The sequence below is a fragment of the Rhipicephalus sanguineus genome, chromosome 7, assembly GCF_013339695.2.
Source record: "Rhipicephalus sanguineus isolate Rsan-2018 chromosome 7, BIME_Rsan_1.4, whole genome shotgun sequence".
Lineage (NCBI taxonomy): Eukaryota > Metazoa > Arthropoda > Arachnida > Ixodida > Ixodidae > Rhipicephalus > Rhipicephalus sanguineus.
This window is the reverse complement of record NC_051182.1, coordinates 168,154,633-168,176,340: the sequence shown is the minus strand read 5'-3', so window position 1 is coordinate 168,176,340 and position 21,708 is coordinate 168,154,633. Positions and strand designations below refer to the sequence as shown.

General features: G+C 48.1%; 1 protein-coding gene across 1 annotated transcript in view; it reads right to left on the bottom strand.

The window, feature by feature from the left end:
• LOC119400534 (GTP-binding protein Di-Ras2) overlaps nt 1-21,708 on the bottom strand; it is a 238,695-nt gene that overhangs the window by 168,062 nt on the left and 48,925 nt on the right. The gene's annotated exons all lie outside the window — the stretch shown is intronic.

Genomic DNA, 21,708 nt, shown 5'->3' with positions numbered 1-21,708 from the left:
TCCTTTCTTTTTTCTGTCTTTCTTCTTTCAGCCCCCGGGGCACATACGCATTTTCCGGCGGACTTCTCCATTTTAGTGGACCAGTGGCGAGTAGTGAGGGTTGTCCTATTTCTCTGGCAGATACCCGCTAGGAACTACAAGCGCTCCCCAGCGAACAATCTTGACCTTAAACAACTTAGTCGTGAATAACCGATTTAAAGTACTGTGTATTCTTCCAAAGATGAGCGGTAGCTAGGTGCCCCTGATGGCATACAAAGGGAAGTTTTATTGTACATGCAACTGGTACATGAACAAACATAAACTCAACGTGGCGTACACTGCTACGGAGCCAGTACCACCAGTACGTTATTGAAATTACGTCAACACCACGCTAAACAACGTCCTCAAACGCCCTGGGATGCTCTGTCGCTTTCTTCAAATTTTTTGCGAATATTTACAGCGGCTGAAACTGGAGATTGGGCATGAATATGTAAAAGCGTGAATAGCTTGAATCTTTTATTACCATGAGATGAACAGTGCCGTATACCATATCAAAGCTTACGCTGAATATCAGTCATGCGCCCAAAATCTGAACTTCCCAACGGAAGGCCACATTTGAGGTGACGCTTAGAGAAAAGTCACATGCTCTCTAACACATTTACCCAAGCTTTTTTTTTTCCCTCCATGGCCTAAGAAGACTCGAAGGCGAAAGCTGTTAAAACACCGAAGCTGTTAAAAGAAGAGGATTGCTTTCGCTGGCTAGAAGAAATATTTTTTCTAAGCTACCCAATTCTTGGCCAATCCCCCAGAGTGGGTGCGAGCCAGCAGTACGGGAGCTACATCTACATCTACATTGCTTTCAATGGCTAGCCATGTCCGTGGAAATTCTCTGGTGGTCACAGAGAGCGCACGGCTGGTACCCCCGTGCATAGAGTTTCCTACAGTACTTACTAGAGAGAACTCTGGCGCTATTGTCTGTGGGAGCTGCAACGCATGACGCTTCAGCCAGCATGGGAATGATGGCTAGTACACGGATTTCTAAGCTTCGTTCCTTCGGCCCCGTTTGGCTCCGTGTTGCCTGCGGCCGCTTTGTCGCAAGACGAAGTTCAGCAAACGTTCAGCAGTTCCACTTCACCTCCTTGAGGGCTCATCAATTCCAATCGACTCACGAAGTGCACAAGGGTCCATTTTTTTAATCCGAAACAAACACGAAGGCACAAGAATGAACAAAGCCGCAAGTGCGTTCGAAGCCGTAAGCACGAATATTAGGCAAATCCGTGTACTACCCATAATTGCCACGGTGGCTGAACGATCGCAGCGCCAGAGTTCCTCTAGTAAACATTGGGCCTATTCGATTTTCCACTTCTGGCTACGTCTGGCTAACCGCGGGCTGCCAGAGACAGCCAGAACGCATTCGTTCTTTCTCGGGTTGCTCCGCCCACCGCGCGCGCACTTCCGGTGGGCATTCGTTTTACAGCGAAAGCTGTTATGAGATCATTTCACCGGCCGTTTTTGGCGCCGTAGTTGTCCGCCGCCGCCGCCGCCGCCGCCGCCGGTGTCCGTAACCAGTATCGCTCGAAATAAAAAAAAAAACGAAATAAGAAAAAAATTCCAGGATGGAACGAGGTTCGAACCTGGGCCCTCTGCGTGGGAGCCCAGTATTCAACCTCTGAGCCATGCCGGTGCTTGAAACTGCTTTGCAAAAAGGTCCTATACAGGCTTCATGTCGGGAAGGAACCACATTAGCATATGCAATGTAGCGTGGTAGAAGAGTAAAATAAGCACCATGCGTCGCACAACGCGAATGCTGTAAACAGGCGTCACACAATGCGAATTGCGCAACGAGTAGGTTGTCGAATGCTTCCAACCCATTACAAAGGACTCTGCCATAATTCTTCGTCGTCATCAGGCACAGAATCAACAAAGCGCGCATAATGCCTTACATGGGTTTAGTAGGTACCAACTCTTTCCGTAGAATGACGAAAAATGGCACAGTGCCTGCTGCCCTACTTCTCAAAAATTACAATGATTTAAAGCGTAGTGGATTCCTCGCAAGCGCACTTGTATTGGTTGCCAAGGAAGCCCATAAGCGCAGGATCCACTTCCTCGGGGTCTCAGTAAAATTACAATGATTTATAGCGTAGTGGGTTCCTCGAGAGTGCGCTTGTATTGGTTGCCAAGGAAGCCCATAAGCGCATGATCCATTTCCTCGGAGTCTCAGTAAAATTCTTCGCCCCCCCCCCCCCCGTCTCTCTCCCACGTCAACGTATGTTATACAGCATGACGGGAGAGGGAAATAGCGACCGGGCGTCACCCAATGCAAATTACATAACTGGTGGGCCGTTTAAAGATTCCAACCCATTACAAAGGGCTGAGCCATAATTCTTCATCGTCATCAGTCGTCGCGTCAACAAAGTGCACATAATGCCTTACTGACGTGTAGCTGGTGCCTCGCTCCTCCGCAGAATGACGAATAATGGCTTAGTAGGTGCTTCCTAACTTCACAAAAATTATGATTTAAGGCGTAGTGGGTACCTTTCTAGTGTACTTGTATTGTGGCCCCAAGAGAGCTTAACGGGCTCTAGAAACGCCGCTCTTCCAGCTTTCGCTGTGACTGTGCTGCGGTTTCGGCGCAGGCCTGGCGTCTTTTTTCGCCCTCTGGCTGCATCTGGCGACCCGCGGGTCGCCAGAACTCGATCGCCAGGACAATTTTGGTCTGGCGGCTCTCTGGCCGTTTTCTGGCTAGCAGACGCCAAAAGGGACGATGAGCGCTCGCGACCATCTTTGCGTGGACTCCACGGAATGCAAAGGCCTCGGGACCCTCGGCGGCTCAGGGCCAGTGCGACAAGAAGCGTCTTTTCGGCCGAAATCTTCGGTCGTCCTCGGAGGCCTTGAGGATAAAATGCCGAAGCTTCAAGCTCCTCAGCCAGGGCTGCACAAGTAATTCTAGACAGTCGGAATAACGGTTTTAAATATCAAAGTCCATATACGCCGGCACGACGTTCTCAACATACAGCGGAACTCTACGCCGTTCTTCTCGTTGCAGTCTGCTTAAAGGGACACTAAAGGCAAATATTAAGTCGACGTTGATTGTTTAAATAGCGGTCCAGAAACCTCGTAGTACTACTTTTATGCCAAGGAAGTGCTTATTTTGAAATAAAATCACGTTTTAGTGGTCCGCATCGCGTTAGCGCACTTCAAATCACCCGCCTGAAATCAGTCTTTCACACGTCACTGCTACCGTGCCCAACGTTGCCCGCATTTACTGCGCGGCGGCGTGCACTGGCGGCGTGCACTATTCGGGCATCCGGCAACATCACATGCATGCGGGATTTTGTCGAACTTTCTGTCAGCGACTTTCACGAGCGCGCAAAACACACGCGGCAGTACGCGACCCCGAAACTACCACTGAGACGCGACCGCGTGAGCGAAGCAGGGCGCCGGGCGAAGCGCAGTTCGGTGAAAACGGAACTTTTGAACCACGCGCGCCGTTTTCGATGGCAACGCCAAAGAGGATCTGTTTTCCATGAATCAAACAGAAACGAACAAACAGCACCGTATTACGTCTCTTGATGCACGGAAGGTTCTTTTTTGTTGCTGCTAGTTTGATTACTAGTGATTAATTGTAGGCAGACTCTCATACGTCATCGGGATCATTTTGAAAATGTGCCGCTCGTGGCGCTCATCGTGTGATACATTTACCTAAATTTCCCGATAAGTAGGGCACTGCTGTTGATAATGTTGCCGTTTTAGACGTTGTCATACATTGAGCTTTCACTCTGACATAAATTGTTATTTGCCTTTAGTGTCCCTTTAACAGCAGACACACAACGAGATCTTCGACATTTTCATCCTCGCACACAACGGTTTGGTGACGCCTGCAGAGCCTGCGAGCGCGCAGCAAGGCCAACAGCCCAGCGATCGTCGCTAACAAAATTTGTACTAGCATGTTGGAGCAGATGACGCAGTTGTGAGCCGCCGAGCCGCGAGCCCAAAATTCGATTTTACTTCTCCCGGCCACTTTCTGGTTGCCAGAAGTTTTTAGGCCACGTGATATAACGTCATTTCCTGTCAGAACCGGAACCCGCTGGCTGGTTTCTGGCAGCCAGCGGGCTGCCAGAAAATGGAAAATGGCCTTGCGGTGTGGCGAGAGTGAGGCTCGGTAGGAAGGGGAAAGGGCTGCGCCTCGCCGAGAGTGGCGAGTGGGAGGCTTGTTCGCATAGGGGCGAGGGTGAGGAGCGTCTTTGTACGCTCGTTCGGATGGGGAGAGGGTGTACATGCAACGATGCCTGGCTACTGTAGCCTGGCCGAACTTCATCGGCGAGTCCGGCATGTCATGTAACAGCAGCAGCGCTTGCAACGCTGCTTGCGCTCCAGCGCAGCCGTGACAACCGAAATCTGTGTCACAACAAGCTTCGCTCGAAAAATCGAATTTCGAAAGAGTTTTATGTACGAGCTAATACAGGAATCCTCGTTAGAGTACATTTAAAACACCATCACTGCTTCGCTTACTTTATCCTTATAAAGGTAACAGCGGCAAGAAAAGAAAGATTCGAAAAATTTGTCGTTTTGGTACACCGTCTTTCTGAGCGGCCCCCGTTATAAGAGCACATTTGCTTTGCGCGACTTGATATGTGCACACTTTTAGCGAGACACGCCATGTGAGCACCTGAGCGCATGCACTTAGGCTCCATTTGCATGCAGCTCCGAGCTCCACAGTCTTTTTCTTCTCAACATAGCCGTCATTGTAGCTTGGATGAGCTGCGAGTCTGCAGTCGCCGAAAGGAAAAAGGCTACCAGGTTTTTGCTATGCCAAACGGAGGTATTTCTTACGTCATGCTTTCGTTATAGTCCAATGGAAATTTGCAAGAACCCCGTCGCTTAGCAGAACAGATGGGAACGAAAAGCAGGATAGAAAAACAAAGAATTCAATCAGTTCAACGCCATGAAAACCGGTGGAAAACGAAGCTGTAAGATAGTTGACAAGAGTGACGTGATCAGTGAAGCTGTAAGCGCGTGTGTGTATGTGATTGGCTAGCGAGATCATCACTATCATCATCATCATTTCGAGCGTAATCATCATAACCCATTTTTTTATTATTCCCCTCTGGTAACGTGACATGCGTGACTGCTACTACTACTACCACCACCACCACCACTACTACTACTACTACTACTACTACTACTACTACTACTACTACTACTACTACTACTACTACGACGACGACGACGACGACGACGACGCTGACACGGGGTAGACTAAGACAACTTCCCTGCAAAACAAAATACGATAAAGATAGGCGGGAATGATGGAGAAAATACAGAAATGGAAATAGCGGGCAAGCCGGCAGAATAATCGATATTGTTTCGCAGCAAATGCACTCTCAACCAGTGGCGATGTTATTCACGTTCTTGCTTACAGTTTCCAAGCATATTTACTTCTAGTGCTTTTAGGTATCATCGTTATGAACAAAACGAGGTGGGCATATCCTGTACGAGTTGCCCGTCCACGACAGCAGCGCGCACTAGCGTATGCAACAAAAGAAATAGAAAAAATTTAAAGGAAACAATAAACAAGAAAAAAAGGAAAGAAATCCGATACCGCGGATATCCCAGAAATCGCACCCAGTAAATGGCACTGCTGGAGTGGAAACTGCGTCCCGAAAGTGAAGCCAGACCTCCGCCATCCTATCATAGGAACGATGAGCCAGTTCTAAGGAACAAGCAAGCAAGCAAGCAAGCAAGCAAGCAAGCAAGCAAGCAAGCAAGCAAGCAAGCAAGCAAGCAGGCCAATCCCCTGCATTGGGTATGAGCTATGCACGGAGGACAACAACAACAACAACAACAACAACAAGCAAGCAAGCAAGCAAGCAAGCAAGCAACACGCTAGCTTGCAAGGAAGAAAGGGTAGCGATCATCCTCAATTACCTTATGTTACAGTGACGGGAATACCCTTGGATACATTGAATACCCTTGGATACAGTGACGGGAAGGTTGTCGACGCCTTGCAGGTGTTTCTTAAAAGTTCAGAGAGATTTAGGTTATACAATCTATCTTTACTCCTGTTTTTTATACTTTTCCGGATTGCTTAATTTTTTTATTCAAATTCTCTGCTCTATTACTTATATTCGTACAATCGTATTATTTTATTCTTAACATTAAAATAATACTTTATTCTTAAATACACGAAAACTTAACCTGTAGTTCAAGAATTACCTTGAGAGACATACTGCTCAACCTGCTTTCTTGTATTACTGGTTCCCTTAAGAAGCCTCAAAGTCTTCGCAAATTTTAATCGAGAGCACGTTTCATTTCATTTATTTCATTTATTTTACCCTCAATCGCCAAAGCTTTACAGAGGGGAGTGGGTTACATGAAATAACAAATTATAAACAAATCAAACTAAGTGGCATCACGATAATAACAATTACAATGCATATGAAGATGCGATGAAAGGCTAATACAACTCAATGCGTATGTAGGAACAATAAGAAATACAGAACAAATAAAGTAGAAAAATATATACAATACGAACTTCACGCGTCATAAAGTAAGTAATTGTGTACGGTGGAAGAAAACAAGTCATGATTTGAAATGGAAACGATGTCGGGGGGAAGGTGGTTCCAGTCGCTGGACGTGCGTGGGACAAAGGAATGATAGAAAGTGTTAGTGCGGCAGCTAATGACGTGTACCTTACTGTGATGATCTAAACGATCTGAGCGATAAGATGGGGTAAAGTACTTTCGTCGGGAACAGGGACCTTTTATTAACACGAAAGTGTTTTATGCCGGGGTCCACCAAGTACATCCGTCACGGATATGACGTTGATAAAATGGACGCCAACGGGTGAGAAAGAAAAAAAACCAAGAAAAAGATACCCCGCTGGGAATCGAACCCACGACGTTGCGGCCGCGACGGCAAGCGCCCGACGCTCTACCGACTTAGCCAACTTGGGAGATGCTAGGCACGGCGCGAACGCGCCTTATATCTTTCACACATTCTCTTTCGCGGCGGGCGGAGCGGGGCGGTGCCGCCGTCTGTGAGAGGTGGAAAGAAGTAATGCTTCACGATCGACACTTACTAGCGCTTACTCCGAGATTGCACGTGATATCGGAGGTCATGGTTAAAGCGTCTCGATACCAGAGAGGTAGGCCGCGCTGGCGTCGCCGAGGCACCCTTGACGCAGTTACGTTCTTTGCCTTTGGATTCGTGTTAGCGTGCGTCGGCTCATCGGAGTAGTGCGGCTTCCACGTGCACGAACGGGATTTCTCTGCCGCCGACTGCTTCAAAAGCGAGAGCACCGACTAACAAAACTGCTGCAATATGCGTTGCAGAAAGGACGCGATTTCGACGAGCGAATGTCGTGCCTTGGTGGAGCGAGAGTAGCGCCTGCGAGACAGAGGCCAGCGGGACGCACGCGTTTGCGGCTCAGGCTCCGAACCTCTACCTCCCGCGTTGCTGAAGTGCAGTGTGTGTTATGTATGCATGAGCACAGGCGTTGGCTACCCATTACTAGAAAGCGCACACCGTGCCGTTTCTCTCCTTAATTGACGACGCTTTGAAGAAGTGCATACCGGGTACCAGTGTTGATTTTGAGCTTGTTGATATCATCCTTACGCGCGATTCACGATTCACTGTGTCCAAAGATATGTTCACACCGTCAGCTACCTCAACGGTTTTATCATGATCAAGGGCGTTAGTCGCCGCGATAGAGACATGCTGTCAACATGGGTGCATCCACGTCAAACGGTGCTATAGCTGCCAAACACGAATAGACATTGTACAAGCTCTCATATATCATAAGCACTACTTTTGTGAAGACACGTTTCACTTTCGTGTTATACCGATTCCTATGACGGAGGGATCAGCCATGTTTTCTATATTTTAAATTAACTCAGCATTTACGTTAGCCGACCAGGAACACGTCATCCGTATTTTATCATCAATGAAAAAGGCGACATTTATAAGGTAAATCATAGGCTAATGCTGGCTTCCGACTTTCTGCTAGGAAGATGTGTGAGCTTCCACTCCAGCATTTTCTTTGTAAACATCTTTTCTTGTAAACACCACGCCAAAAACGCATTCAATTTTACTTTTATGGCATTTATTTCCAAGTAGAAATGGCACTTGCAGGAAACAGATACACGCAGAGAGCAAGTAAGTGTCTCGCGCTTCTCTGTGGCAACATGGACGCAAGCTCTAAAGAGCACACGGGTGCTCCTGAAGCATGCCGTTCCTGAAGAACAAAATCAAAAAAAGAAGGAAGAAAAAAGGGTAAATGTAGCTTGCAGGGCCCATGAAACATTGTAGCTTCATGTGGGGAAATTTCAGGGATGCCCCGTCTACACATGATTTCATGGCTTTGCCTGCGATGTGGCATCTGGGTGTCCAAGCATCAGCGCCACAATGGCGTTGAAGTTCATTCGGGAGAATCCATCCTGCGGCCGGCGCGAGTTATCCGCCCGGCTGCGGTTCTCCAGTTCCACGTTGTTGGGCTGCTCGTTAGCTGCCCTACGCGGTGTCCTAGAAACCTGTTGCTCGGTCCTGCTCCTCGTAGCGTATCCGCCGGGGGGACTCGACGAGATTGACTGCAACTCCGGACACTGAGCAGGTGCCCGGCGTCTGACGGCCAGGATGTTCCAGGAAACTCCGGTTCAGGCGACTGCTTTACCGACTTCTTCGGCTTCTTGTCAACCGTTGGTCCTGAACTGTGCCTCCGTTCACGACCGGGAAGTTCTGGAAACTCATCCATCGGTGGTCGCTTGAGTGACCTCCTGGACTTCCTATCCAATGAGGGCACTCGCCGGCGGAGCCTCGAGTCGCGACTTGGAAGTTCGGGAAACTCTGGCGTCGGCTTTGCCGACCTTCTGAACTTCTTGTCGACCGTCGGTCCCGAGTGGTGTCTCTGTACACGACCGGGAAGTTCGAGAAACTCCGGAAGTGGTGGTCGCTTTAGCGACCTCCTGGACTTCTTGTCGACTGAGGGCAGCGGTTGGGACCTGGGGTCGATGGCCAGCGCACGCTGCTTTTCTGGCTTCGGACGAAGCGGAGGATGCCGCGGTCGCAATGCCCATGGCCGTGGCAGGAGGCTATCCTGCACACATGCTCCGAACGCGGCAGTTGGCTTCCGTTCGTTCACGCCGATGCGAGTTTTCGCTGCCCCCGTCACGCTCCACGGTGGTGTTGGCGGTGGCCTCTTCAGTAGCTTCGAGATACTGGTACGAAGCTGCTGCAGTTCGCGGGCTTGGCTGAGCTGGAGAGTTTTCAGTGCCTCCTGGAGCTCCGTGATCTCAGCTTTTCGCTTCTGCAGCGTGTATTCCAACTCTGCGATAGGGTTTGGGTACCACGCCTGCGTCTGGACCTCGGCGTCGCGCATATGCTTCACCACTTGGCCGGCTCGCGAATGACGAGGACGTGAGGGTACCCGAGTGAAGCCGTTCTTCAGTGGGTATCGACGGCTTTCTCGCTCTTCTTCCTCGCCATCCACAGCAGACTCGTAAGAGTCGCTGCTCGATGAATTGGAACGCACCCGCTGAGGTCCGCCGTCACCAGCCGCTGCCTGCTGGCGTCCACTGTTGCGCACCACGGAAGAATCATTCGGTGCGGTGGTAGCTTCGATTTTAACGAGAGTTGAGCGACCGCACGCTTCGTCATCTTCTTCGGGGTCTTGGTAGTAGACGAACGTGTAGAGGTCCTCGCAAAGTACTCGAAACCCCGGACGCTGGTCCAGGAAGGCGGTCAACGTACCGTGTGCTTCGAGAATCACGCGTGTCTGCGAAGGGCCCAGGGCTTCCAGCAGATCGTCCTCCTGAGTAGGACCATTCTCCCGCAGGATGTCACGCATCTGATTCACGATACTGGCCACATTGGTTTCGGAGATAGCCCTTCGCTCTTGCTCTACGTCGCCTTCTGCCTCTCCCGTGAAACTGGTCCCGCTTTGGACAACTTCGGACGCGCTTGTTCCGTAATCCATTCCGGACGAAAGCTTGGTAGCGGCCGGTGACGGAAGATCCTTGTGCGTGTCGCTCGACGCTGTCTCGGGAGTTCTCGGACGCTCACCTTCGGAACGGCGCTTGGACGCTGACTGCTCCGACGCGTTTCCCGCAACCTCATCGCACCGACGCCGCTTGTCTTCGCTAGGTTCCCGTTGCAGCGTCAGATTGGCGAAGAGCTCTTCGAGCGTCGCTTGCATGTTTGACGGCAAGTTTCTGGTAGCGCTGCTCGTCGACCCGAACGTCAGCTTCGGTCTCCTGCTCCTGCCGCGCTTTCGAGCACCGGTGGTCGACATGTCGCGCAGCTTCAGCCTTGCAGAATCCTCGTATGTGGGTTGAAGCACCGGGAGCGTTCGTTTCTGGCAGCAAGATTCTAGTGTCGAGAAGTCTGGAACGATCGGGGCGCGAGTGGAACGTGCGGCTCGTGACGAGACTGCGCAAGCCAGCTCGCAAGCCAGCTCGCGACGTCGAGACACCTCGGCAGCACGTGCCCCGATGCCGCCTCGTCTTTCTCATCTTCGAGAGACGCCGACGCACCCATCGTTGCTCCGTTCCGCGACTACTCATTTAGCAGCGAGAACGGCGAGTCGAGGTCACACCGATTGTGACGGCTTGGCGACGACGATAACAATGCTTCGGTGATTATTTAGTAATTAGTATTGCTTAATTTATTGATATGTCGTGCACATTGATATTCACGCAAGATAAATTAAAAATACGGGCTCCAGCTGTTTGCTACGCCCTTCACGTTGTCTACGGCATACGTGCGAATTAGAGGAAGGCGATCGCCGGTGGAGCACGCCAGAATCACCGCTCACAACTCGGACGCGTGCGAACTGCACGGGACAAGAGAAGGAAAAGGAGGCGTCTAGCTCTGGTTAAAAAGAGACTGCGCTCTGGCAATGTTAGATAGAGACATTTTCTTCTACGTGTTTGTTTATAGGGCACAAGCTCGCCCAACTACACAATTAAAGTGTGACTCTTGAATTGTGCGTGACAATATTAACTACTGTGTGGCCAATTCTCTTTGTTGGTATGGGCCGGTTTTTCAAGCAGCAACAATAACAGCGAGAACGATAATCGTATGGCAAGTATTTAAGAGAGGGAGGGAGGGAGAGACAGAGAGAAATGGCAAGTATTGGTTGCACGCCGGTGAACACGTTTAGAATAACAGAGAGCTGAGCTAGTTGGTAAGTATTCATTCTAAAAAAATCACAGCATATCCACGGAGTGAATGATGATGAGTGGGCGAAGCTGCGGAGGTTCATCGGTAAACCGTGAATCTTCCGTGAATTCTGCCCAGTACATCATCACCGACGTGAGATCGGGCGCGTTTATACTAAAGGTTCGATGAGTTATGACGACTTGCAGCTCACTTTAATTTTACATGTACGCTGTGAATTTTCATTGTTTAGAAAACCATTGCTTTAGAAAACATCTGGCGTCTTTCGTTAAGCAGCTGGCGTCTTTTCGTTTTGCTTTAGAAACATCTGGCGTTCTTTCGTTTTGCTTTTACAAAACATCTGGCGTCTTTCGTTGGTTTATTTCATCAATCAACGGCGTTTTGAACAAAATTTTTATTGTTTAATCACGCACAGGGGAAATCTCACCAGGCACTACCTTGGAGGTAAACAATAGCTGCTAATGGGAATGAGAGACAGAAGAAGTCGGCTTTTAGCTAACACTTACACTTCTACTTCTACTAACGTTTCCTACTGGAACATGCCAATGGCTGCTAATGGGGAATGAGAGACAGAAGAATTCGGCTTTTAGTTAACGCGCACGTTGCGAATTTTTTATTGTTCAACAACGCACAGGAAAAATCTCCCACCGGCACCACCTTAGAGGTCAAAGCGTAAGACTGGTTACGCACTACGACTACTACGACTACGACTACGAGGGACGAACGGGTGCCGCCTTAAGGAGCTTCGCCTAAAAAGACAGCGCGTGCAAACACGGACACAAGAAAGAAGTCGGGACACACCAAACGCCGACTAACAACTGAACTGTTATCTTTCGCGTAGACCCCCACGCGTGCCGGATTGATAGGTTCGCCTATTGCATGGGCATGCGCAGATAAGTTTTCGTGCCTTCTTTCTTTTCCGCCGTTGTGCGTCTCTTCAGTTGTTAGTCGGCGTTTGTGGTGTCCTGACTTCTTTCTTGTGTCCATGTTTGAACGCCCTGTGCTTTTTAGAAGGGGTGAACACGTGTTATAACCTGTTAAGACAAGACTAGCATCTGGAACGGAATGGAATAACTTTCTTTTGGTCCTTCGGGGGCGTGAACGAGCGCGTAGCGGGCCACCACCACGTCGGGACAGGGCTTATATAAAACAATTGCTATTATGCGCTGGGGTGCAAGCACGTTGCGCATGAAAACGCATCTCAAATATGCAACAACCGTCTCAAGCCTATGGATGGTAAGGAAAGTTGTACTCTGCGTTGCTATTTAGGGGTAAGTCTGCGACCGTGGTTTAACGGACAGAGGAGTGATGTAAAATATCCGGGCGTGTGGCTGAAAGACCACTATTGAATACGTAATCGTTTCATTGTAAAGGCTCCTATTTTGATCGTTTCATTGCAAAGCCAGTCCCCTATTTTGCCGTTTTTCTTTAATTATGCTGTACAGCAGCCGCATAATAAGCAAGAGCACGTTGAGAAAGTGGATCCGCCCGCTCAGGAAGCATGTCATGATTTAACGGTAGGCAGCGTTCAACCTCGTGTCTGATGCGTACTTTTTAGTTATGCGGGGAATAATGAGTGCGAGGTAGCAACTCGTATAGACACTGCATCTGACCTAAACTGATTTTAGATGTTTCCGAAGAACTTCCAGGTTGAGTGCACAATTATGAACGCTGTTTAACCACACCTTCAGCCATTAAAAAAAAAAAAACGGGAATTATTCCATTAGTCTACGCGTTGCATTTAGGGTTACCAAATCTTCAATGAAGGAAGTCGGGACCAAGATGATGCGGGAGAGGGCGGGGCGCAAACTGACATGAGGAGCCAGCGAAATCAGTTTTCTTTATTGCGGTATCTTCCAGACAAATGCATTGTTTCTTTATTGTCGCACTCTCGCCTCGTAGCCACCGCTAGCAAACATTGTTTCATGCGTGCGATTCGGGCTAACGTCGTGCTCAGTAGCGTGACGAGCGTTGTTGGGCGCGCGTTGGATCACATAAAAATCTCCAACTAGATGGGGGACACATAGCTGTCCTGACAGGGACGCTGTGGGACTCGGGACGCTGTATGAAAAGTCGGGAAAGTCCCGCAAAATCCGGGATGGTTGGTAACCCTAGTTGCATTACAGTGAGTCCGGACAGCCGCGAACGAAACGTCTTATTCTATTTTTTATCACTCCCGAAATTTTACCAGCCACGTCCTCAAAAGGAGTTACCATCATAATATCTTACGTACTCAGGTCGCACGACGCTTCATCACTTATGGTTAGGTCGTAGAGCATTAGCTAGCGATATTTTACTATGCAAACCGAGCCTTTGCACTCACAGAAAGGTCGTAGGGAAGCAGAGTGCCATCGCATAATGCTCTTAGTGAATAATGTATACCATACGCGCTAATGCGACCCGCATTTTCAATTTCACCGCCACACCCTAAAAATCTCGATAAGCCGATTATCCCCGTCCGGCCGCACTCAGAACACGAGATAAAGACGTCTTTCGAGAGGCTAATCTTGCGCAAAGTTTGCGAACGCTATCGATGTTCGCGGAGAAAGGGAGAACACAGGCGGAAAAATCTATTATGATAATCCCGTCGGACGTCTTTGCCCTCGGTCTCTGAGCAAGCTCTCTGACGGCGATAAAAAGAAGAGAGATTGTATGAAGGAAAGAAAGAAAGATGGTTGTCAGAGCAGCTGTCAGGAGCCAATAGCACCGTACACTCCCGTCTGTTTTTCTTCTTTTTTTTTTTAGGAGTGCGATTTTTTTGGGCAAGTTGGTTGTTCACGTCGAGATATTTACAGCGCAGAAAAAACGCGGACATAAGTGAAGACGTGACAGACGAAGTGCTGATTAAGAACTGAAATTTATTGAAGGAAATAACAGATTATAAAGGAGACGTGACAAAGAAATAACAATAAAAAATGCGGTGAAGCCCCTCCCAGATCACCCGAGGGATAATGGAAGCCAAAGAAATTGCCAGATTTGGTTCCCAATGTGTAAGTGGAGCATCTGTTGGACTAAAAAAATGACTCGTGTTCTTGTATCGTGCATGACAGTCACAGATGGTGTAGACAATCATTTTTATGTTTTTATTACGGCGAAACCTTTAGATGCTTCATCACACGTGAATATTGACCGGCGTCTCGCGTCGGCGGCGTCAATACGAGTGACGCAAGAAAAAACATCATCACGTGATGACGTCGCCATATGACGTAATCATGACTTCAGAGAACACTAAAATTTGTGACGTCATCACATGATGTAGTAACTTGGTCAACAGTGGGCCGATCACAGATGCAATGCAAAACCAGGTGAGGTGCCGCCGATCCTTGAGGCAATCCAAAACTACGTTAGGTGCTGAAAGCTTTCGGATCTAGGGTGGCGGGGCAGGAACAATTCATCGACTGAGAATAAAAAGAAAATGGCTTTCGCCTTCCAGTTTTCTTAGGTTGGTGCATAAAGGACCCTGTGGGTTTTTTTTGTTATTTCTTTCTCACGTCTCTTTTATAATCTGTTGCATCCCTTCAATAAATTTCACTTGTTAGTCAGCGCCAAGGAGGTTTAAAAAAATCACAGCATATCCACGGAGTGAATGATGATGAGTGGGCGAAGCTGCGGAGGTTCATCGGTAAACCGCGAATCTTCTGTGAATTCTGCCCAGTACATCATCACCGACGTGAGATCGGGCGCGTTTATACTAAAGGTTCGATGAGAGTTATGACGACTTGCAGCTCACTTTAATTTTACATGTACGCTGTGAATTTTCATTGTTTAGAAAACCATTGCTTTAGAAAACATCTGGCGTCTTTTCGTTTTGCTTTAGAAACATCTGGCGTTCTTTCGTTTTGCTTTTAGAAAACATCTGGCGTCTTTCGTTGGTTTATTTCATCAATCAACGGCGTTTTGAACAATATTTTTATTGTTTAATCACGCACAGGAGAAATCTCACCAGGCACTACCTTGGAGGTAAACAATGGCTGCTAATGGGAATGAGAGACAGAAGAGGTCGGCTTTTAGCTAACACTTACACTTCTACTTCTACTAACGTTTCCTACTGGAACATGCCAATGGCTGCTAATGGGGAATGAGAGACAGAAGAATTCGGCTTCTAGTTAACGCACACGCTGCGAATTTTTTATTGTTCAACAATGCACAGGAAAAATCTCCCACCGGCACCACCTTGGAGGTCAAGATCTGGTACTAGCGTTACGACTGGTTACGCACTACGACTACGAGGGACGAACGGGTGCCGCTCTAAGGAGCTTCGCCCCTAAAAAAAATTCTGGAGTGGAAGCCCTCGAAACGCCTTGCCAGCGAAAGTGAAGCCAGCTTTTGCCCACCAAAGAGCTCGGAAACATGCTCTTTTCTGGTCGTGCCTACTTAGAGGTCAAATGGCTTTGATCTGTTAGTGTAAATGAGACGTTAATTACAAAATAAAAGATCGTTGTTGCCGACAAAGGTAACCCGTCGAGAGGAGTATTGACGATTGATGTCTAATAAAATTTGCCATGACTTTGAGGCTTACTTACGAAAACTAGTAACACAAAGACACACTTGCAGCAGTATCTGACCCGTAAAGGTTGCCATATTAAACTTCTCTGGCGTGTGTGGAAAACGCTCGCTTTCCTTCGCCAAACGCCGATGGTTTATCGTGTCCCTAGTAAGATGGCGGGCGCAGCCGCCATCTTTTGGTGGGCACGGCTTCACTATTGCGCAATAATCGCCACTCCAGCAATTTTTTTTAACCTCCTTGGTCAGCGCTTGGGCTCTCATGTCTTTACCTTTGTCCGCGTTTGTTTCTGCGCTGTAAATATCTCGACATGTTTGTTCTTCTATTCTCTTATCTAGGCCTTCCCTTTTTTTTCTCATTTTTTTGTTTCGGATCATTATGGAAATGGGGCAAACACACGACGGAACGCCGAACCGCCATGAAACAAATCTTTCCGCTTCGCGTTGATGCCGCCAAACAGTTGGCTGGATTGCATTGCTTTCCAAGAGGCGTCGTTCTTTCCTTTTTTTCATATTTTACGAGCCAACTTCGACACTGTTCTATAATGCTTTGTCGCTCATACGAGGGTGCAATGTTTCGCCCTTAATGTTTTCCTGCTAAAGCCATACAGCGTTCCCAGAGCCTGTGATGAGTTCGGCGAATCAGAAAAATTCGTATTCGCGAAGCCTCGTTAATGGCACCAGCGAAGGACGTCAGAGGCCACCACCAACAACTGAAGTTTTTTTTTTTAAGACGAAAGCATTAGATGACTCACCAAACGCGAAAATTGACCGACGCCTAAGATGACTCGAAGGCGAAAGGCATCTTTTAGGGGCGAAGCTCCTTAAGGCGGCACCCGTTCGTCCCTCGTAGTCGTAGTCGTAGTAGTCGTAGTGCGTAACCAGTCTTACGCTTTGACCTCCAAGGTGGTGCCGGTGGGAGATTTTTCCTGTGCGTTGTTGAACAATAAAAAATTCGCAGCGCGCGCGTTAACTAAAAGCCGAATTCTTCTGTCTCTCATTCCCCATTAGCAGCCATTGGCATGTTCCAGTAGGAAACGTTAGTAGAAGTAGAAGTGTAAGTGTTAGCTAAAAGCCGACTTCTTCTGTCTCTCATTCCCATTAGCAGCCATTGTTTACCTCCAAGGTAGTGCCTGGTGAGATTTCTCCTGTGCGTGATTAAACAATAAAAATTTTGTTAAAAACGCCGTTGATTGATGAAATAAACCAACGAAAGACGCCAGATGTTTTGTAAAAGCAAAACGAAAGAACGCCAGATGTTTCTAAAGCAAAACGAAAAGACGCCAGCTGCTTAACGAAAGACGCCAGATGTTTTCTAAAGCAATGGTTTTCTAAACAATGAAAATTCACAGCGTACATGTAAAATTAAAGTGAGCTGCAAGTAGTCATAACTCATCGAACCTTTAGTATAAACGCGCCCGATCTCACGTCGGTGATGATGTACTGGGCAGAATTCACGGAAGATTCACGGTTTACCGATGAACCTCCGCAGCTTCGCCCACTCATCATCATTCACTCCGTGGATATGCTGTGGATATTTTTTTTAAGACGAAAGCATTAGATGACTCACCAAACGCGAAAATTGACCGACGCCTAAGATGACTCGAAGGCGAAAGGCATTTTTTTCGTTTTCTTCTCTGTCGATTGTATCGCTTACCGCACCCGCGAAAGCTTTCTAAACATAGCGTGCTTTTGCACTACCTCCGAGATCGGGCGCATTGCAAGCTTTCTGCACCTCACGGGCCTCCGGGATCAGCCTAACTACGACCGAGCGACGATATCACTTAGTGACATCATTATGTGACGTCACCATGACGTCATGAAGGTGTCACAAATGATGGCGATCTTTGACGTCACGATGATGTCATAGCCTAACGTCGTCACATGACGATCATTTTTCGCATCCCTCGTGTTGACGCTGACGCTGCCAACGCCCACTTTTCGTGTTTGATGAAGTATCTAAGGATTTCGTCTTTATAATGCTCGTTCTGTATTTGCAGTGGAGTACGCCGACTCAGTATTAGCAAAATAATTACAGGCTGCAACAGCTTCGGGAATTCAAGGATCCTGATTGGCTGACGCCAGGTATACGGCTTATGCTGTGTTGCATAGATTCAGCGGGATAAGACAGAAACATTGCTAGACAGCCGCTGATGCACGCTTCCGTTTCACGGGCAAGGAAGAATCGAACTAGGCTTCCGTCGAAAGCAGCCCGCTCTCAGAATGCTTCCGTGAAAGAAAGGCAGCAAAAGCGCACCTTTTTTTGTGTTCCTATTATAACCGTCGCATAGCGGGTATAGCAGTCATTCATCAATTCTGACAGCCAATACTTCTCTGCTCTGAAGTTTCCATGTGCCTTCGAATCGCGTTTTGCGATTGGCTGGTTTTTATTTTATTTTATTTTATTTTATTTTGGTCATATTAGCCTCTGCTGATGCTATATAAACGGCCCTGATGGCCTGCCATGAAAGAGGGACTGGCGAGATAAAAGGTGTATTGCTTCTCCAAACTTTTAAGTGCGGATCACTTTAGGGGCCGGGGCTGTAGTATGCTGTTGTCGTTTCATGTAGCTTGGCGTAACGCTGCCAAAGCATAGTTATCTGTAGCATATTCAGCGCGCTCTCGCGCCAAGGAGAAGCCTTCTTCCTCTTCTCCTTCGAGCACCTTGATGATGACATTAAGGGTGGAGCACTTTAGGGGCCTGGGGTCGCTTGTCGTAACGCAGGCGAAACCACGTATAAAATAGAAAAAAAGAGAAAGCAAGCGAGAAATAGAAAGAGAGGGAGAAAATAGGAAGAAAAATAGAAATAAATAGAAATAAAGAGAGAAAAAGACAGATAAACTAGGAAAGGAGGAGAACAAGGAAAGAGAGGAGGAAAGCGAAGAGAAACAAAGAAGGCTGCCCAGCTCCGCACTTCCTTCAGCCTTGGCAGCACTAGCGCGAAGCTACCTTAATTTTTGAAGCGATGTTTTTAAAGGGCCCCTCACCAGGCCACATAGCAAATTTTAGTTAGACGCTGGAAGTTGTTGCGTGCCGAATGAAGAGCAGTATGCCACAAGAATTTTTCAAATCGGTTCGTTACGAGCTGAGAAAAACAATAATTTGTAGCGGCGCGAAACCATGATGCGAGGAGGCGAGTTTCAAACCCTTGCCACTCGCCCCGTGTAGCCTTCGCAAGCCAAATCCCTTCCCTGCCCTCCTCACTTGACACATACGCATGAACACGTCATGCGCATGCATGGTCACGTGCGCATGACGTGCCCGAGCCAGCCCGAGCACGCGAGCGGCGTTGCACGGCCGCTACATTTTTTTTTTATGTAGCGGCCGTGGGCGTTGTGTCGGCGTTCTCTGTGGTGTACTGCCTGTTTCTGCGGGACGAGCATGAAAGTTGAGACATTTGTACGGGCACGAGAGTGGCGGTATCATGAGCCAGTGCCACATTAACGTTTACTTGGACGCGGTAGAATAAACGAGCATAATGAATGCTCGAACGCGCCAGAACATTACTTTCGTTTCCAGGGCTGGCGTCTGCTCGATACGCTAACCGCGGGTACACGAACGCATGGGAAACGGAGGCACGTTAGCCCCGCATCTCGCTGCAATTCACAAAAAAAAAATGAAAAAGACGCACACATTTCCTTTGTGTGTCTCATTATTTCTCTCAAGTTTTAATAATCTATTCAAGCAACAAATTGCACACACTACACATGTCGTGTCAAATAATTATTCCAGTGTCACGTGCTACTGTTGGCGACGTCAGAGCACAGTCGTCTACGTAGAGGAGCGACGTCACAGCACTACCATCTACGTAGGGCCATTTTCTCATGTACGTCATCCCCTCATTCTCTAAAGCGCGCGCCCGCGCATTCCCAGGATTTGGGGACATCTGTGCGTGGCGCCATCTCTCGGCGGTAAAGACGGCCTCCTGCCGTAACTGAATGGGAGATATGCGAAAAAAAAATCATGTCTCTTGAAAAAAGCAAGCTATCAAAAACGACTCGGGGTTCTATATAGTAGAGACCTACTGGAACATTTTGGTAAAATTGCAGTATCGCACTACAAAGCCTGTGGCTTCCCAGGGCAATTGAACACCGCCCATTAGAAATACATGGGGCCCCATTGTAAAAATTTTAAACATTCTGGGAAGCCACGCGGTTTGTAGCGCCACACTGTAATTTTAACAGAATGTTCAAGTAAGTCTCTGCTGTATAGAATCGGGAGTCGTTTTTGATATTTGTATTTTTTCGTCAGATATGATTTTATTCCCCTATTTCCCATTCAGTTACGGCAGGCCACCGCAGTCCCCGACGACAGATGGCGCTACGTGCATATGTCCCCAAATCCTGGTCATGAGAGGAAGGGCAAGCAGCGTTCACCTTGAAATTTGACCCATTTCCGCGGCGCGTAGCGTTGCAAATTTTGGCAGACGTGATTGTGAACGCCCAGTGTATGCATTGCACTCGTTAGCTCAAAATTGTCAAACCTGGTGAGGGGCCCTTTAAGGCGAAAGTCTTAAATGCCTCACTAAAGGCGAAATTTGACCGTAGGCGTCGGCGTCCTGCGTCGGCGGCGTCTCGCGTCCTGCGGCGTCGGGGACGAGTGGTGCAAAAAATCATTGTCAATTGATGACGTCACCATTAGACGTCACGATGATGTTACCGATGGCAAAATGTTGCCCCGCCGCTCTCCGAAAGCTTTGTGTACCTAACGTGGTTTTCCACTGCCTCCAGTATCGGAAGCACCGCTTCCGTTTGCACCACTTCCGGTTTTGCACTGCTTCCGTGATCGGCCCACCTTTTACCAAGCTACGACGTCATGTGATGACGTCATCGTGTCACGTCACGTAACGTCACGATGACTTCATAATGACGTCAGAAATTTTGGCGATCTGTGAAGTCATGATGACTTGATATGGTGACGTCACCACGTGATGATTTTTTTTGCATCCCTCGTGTTGACGCCGATGGTCAATTTTTTGGTTTGATAAGTCATTTAAGCCTTCGCCTTTGTATATAACGACTGGTGCCGACCCGGGACGCCGGCCAATTTTCGCGTTTTATGAAGCGTCTAAGGCTTCCGCCTTAAAAAACCCAGCTCTGTCGAGTGACCAGAAATATGGGTGTATAGAAACACGGCCACCGAAGGGGCGCCGGTCGCACGCGTATTTGTATTTGTGGGTGACGACATGCACTGACCAAGTGACGAAGTAACCACACTACGAAACAACATCATTGCTGTAGCTTTACATGCAAAAGGACGATATGATTGTAAAGCACGGCGTAGTGGCAGATTCCGAATCAATATCCGCCACCTGGCGTTCCTTAATGTCCATATAAATGGAATCGCACGGGTGTTCTCTGCATTTCTGTCCCATTGAAATGCGGCCTCCATGGCCGGGAATTGAAACCGCGGCTTAGCAGCGCGACACCTTACGCGTTAACACGGTGGGTCACAGAGGGTATATAAACCTCAACTTCACCACAGCATACCAGTAAGAACAGAACAGAACAATATAAGGCACGCGTAATGGCAATCGATCAACCGATCAATCAATCAATCAATCAATCAATCAATCAATCAATCAATCAATCAATCAATCAATCAATCAATCAATCAATCAATCAATCAATCAATCAATCAATCAATCTCAGTAACATAAGAGAATACAGTACAGGTAATATGCAGGAGGAGGTCCCAAGGTTACAAACCGTATCTTCCGGGAAAGAAAACGCGTTACATACTAAGTATTTTTCATCGACATATTTTACAGTCATCCGCCTCTCCCTTCCGTTCTTGGCTCTTCTCAAATATTAGAGCCCGCTTCTCGACCGCCGTGCTTCTCGACTTCAAGGTTCGCCGAGACAGACGAGAGAAGCGATTTGCATTCCGCCAGGTTGGGCAATAAAGATTGCGCGAGAACGTCAGCGTGTAGCTTTGCAGGCTGGTGTTGACCTTGGGTATACGACAAAGAAAAGGGCACGCGGTGCTCGATCAAAGGAAAAGGTGGCGGCGGGAGCCCGTGTGCGACGACAGGGCGTGACCGCAGTTTC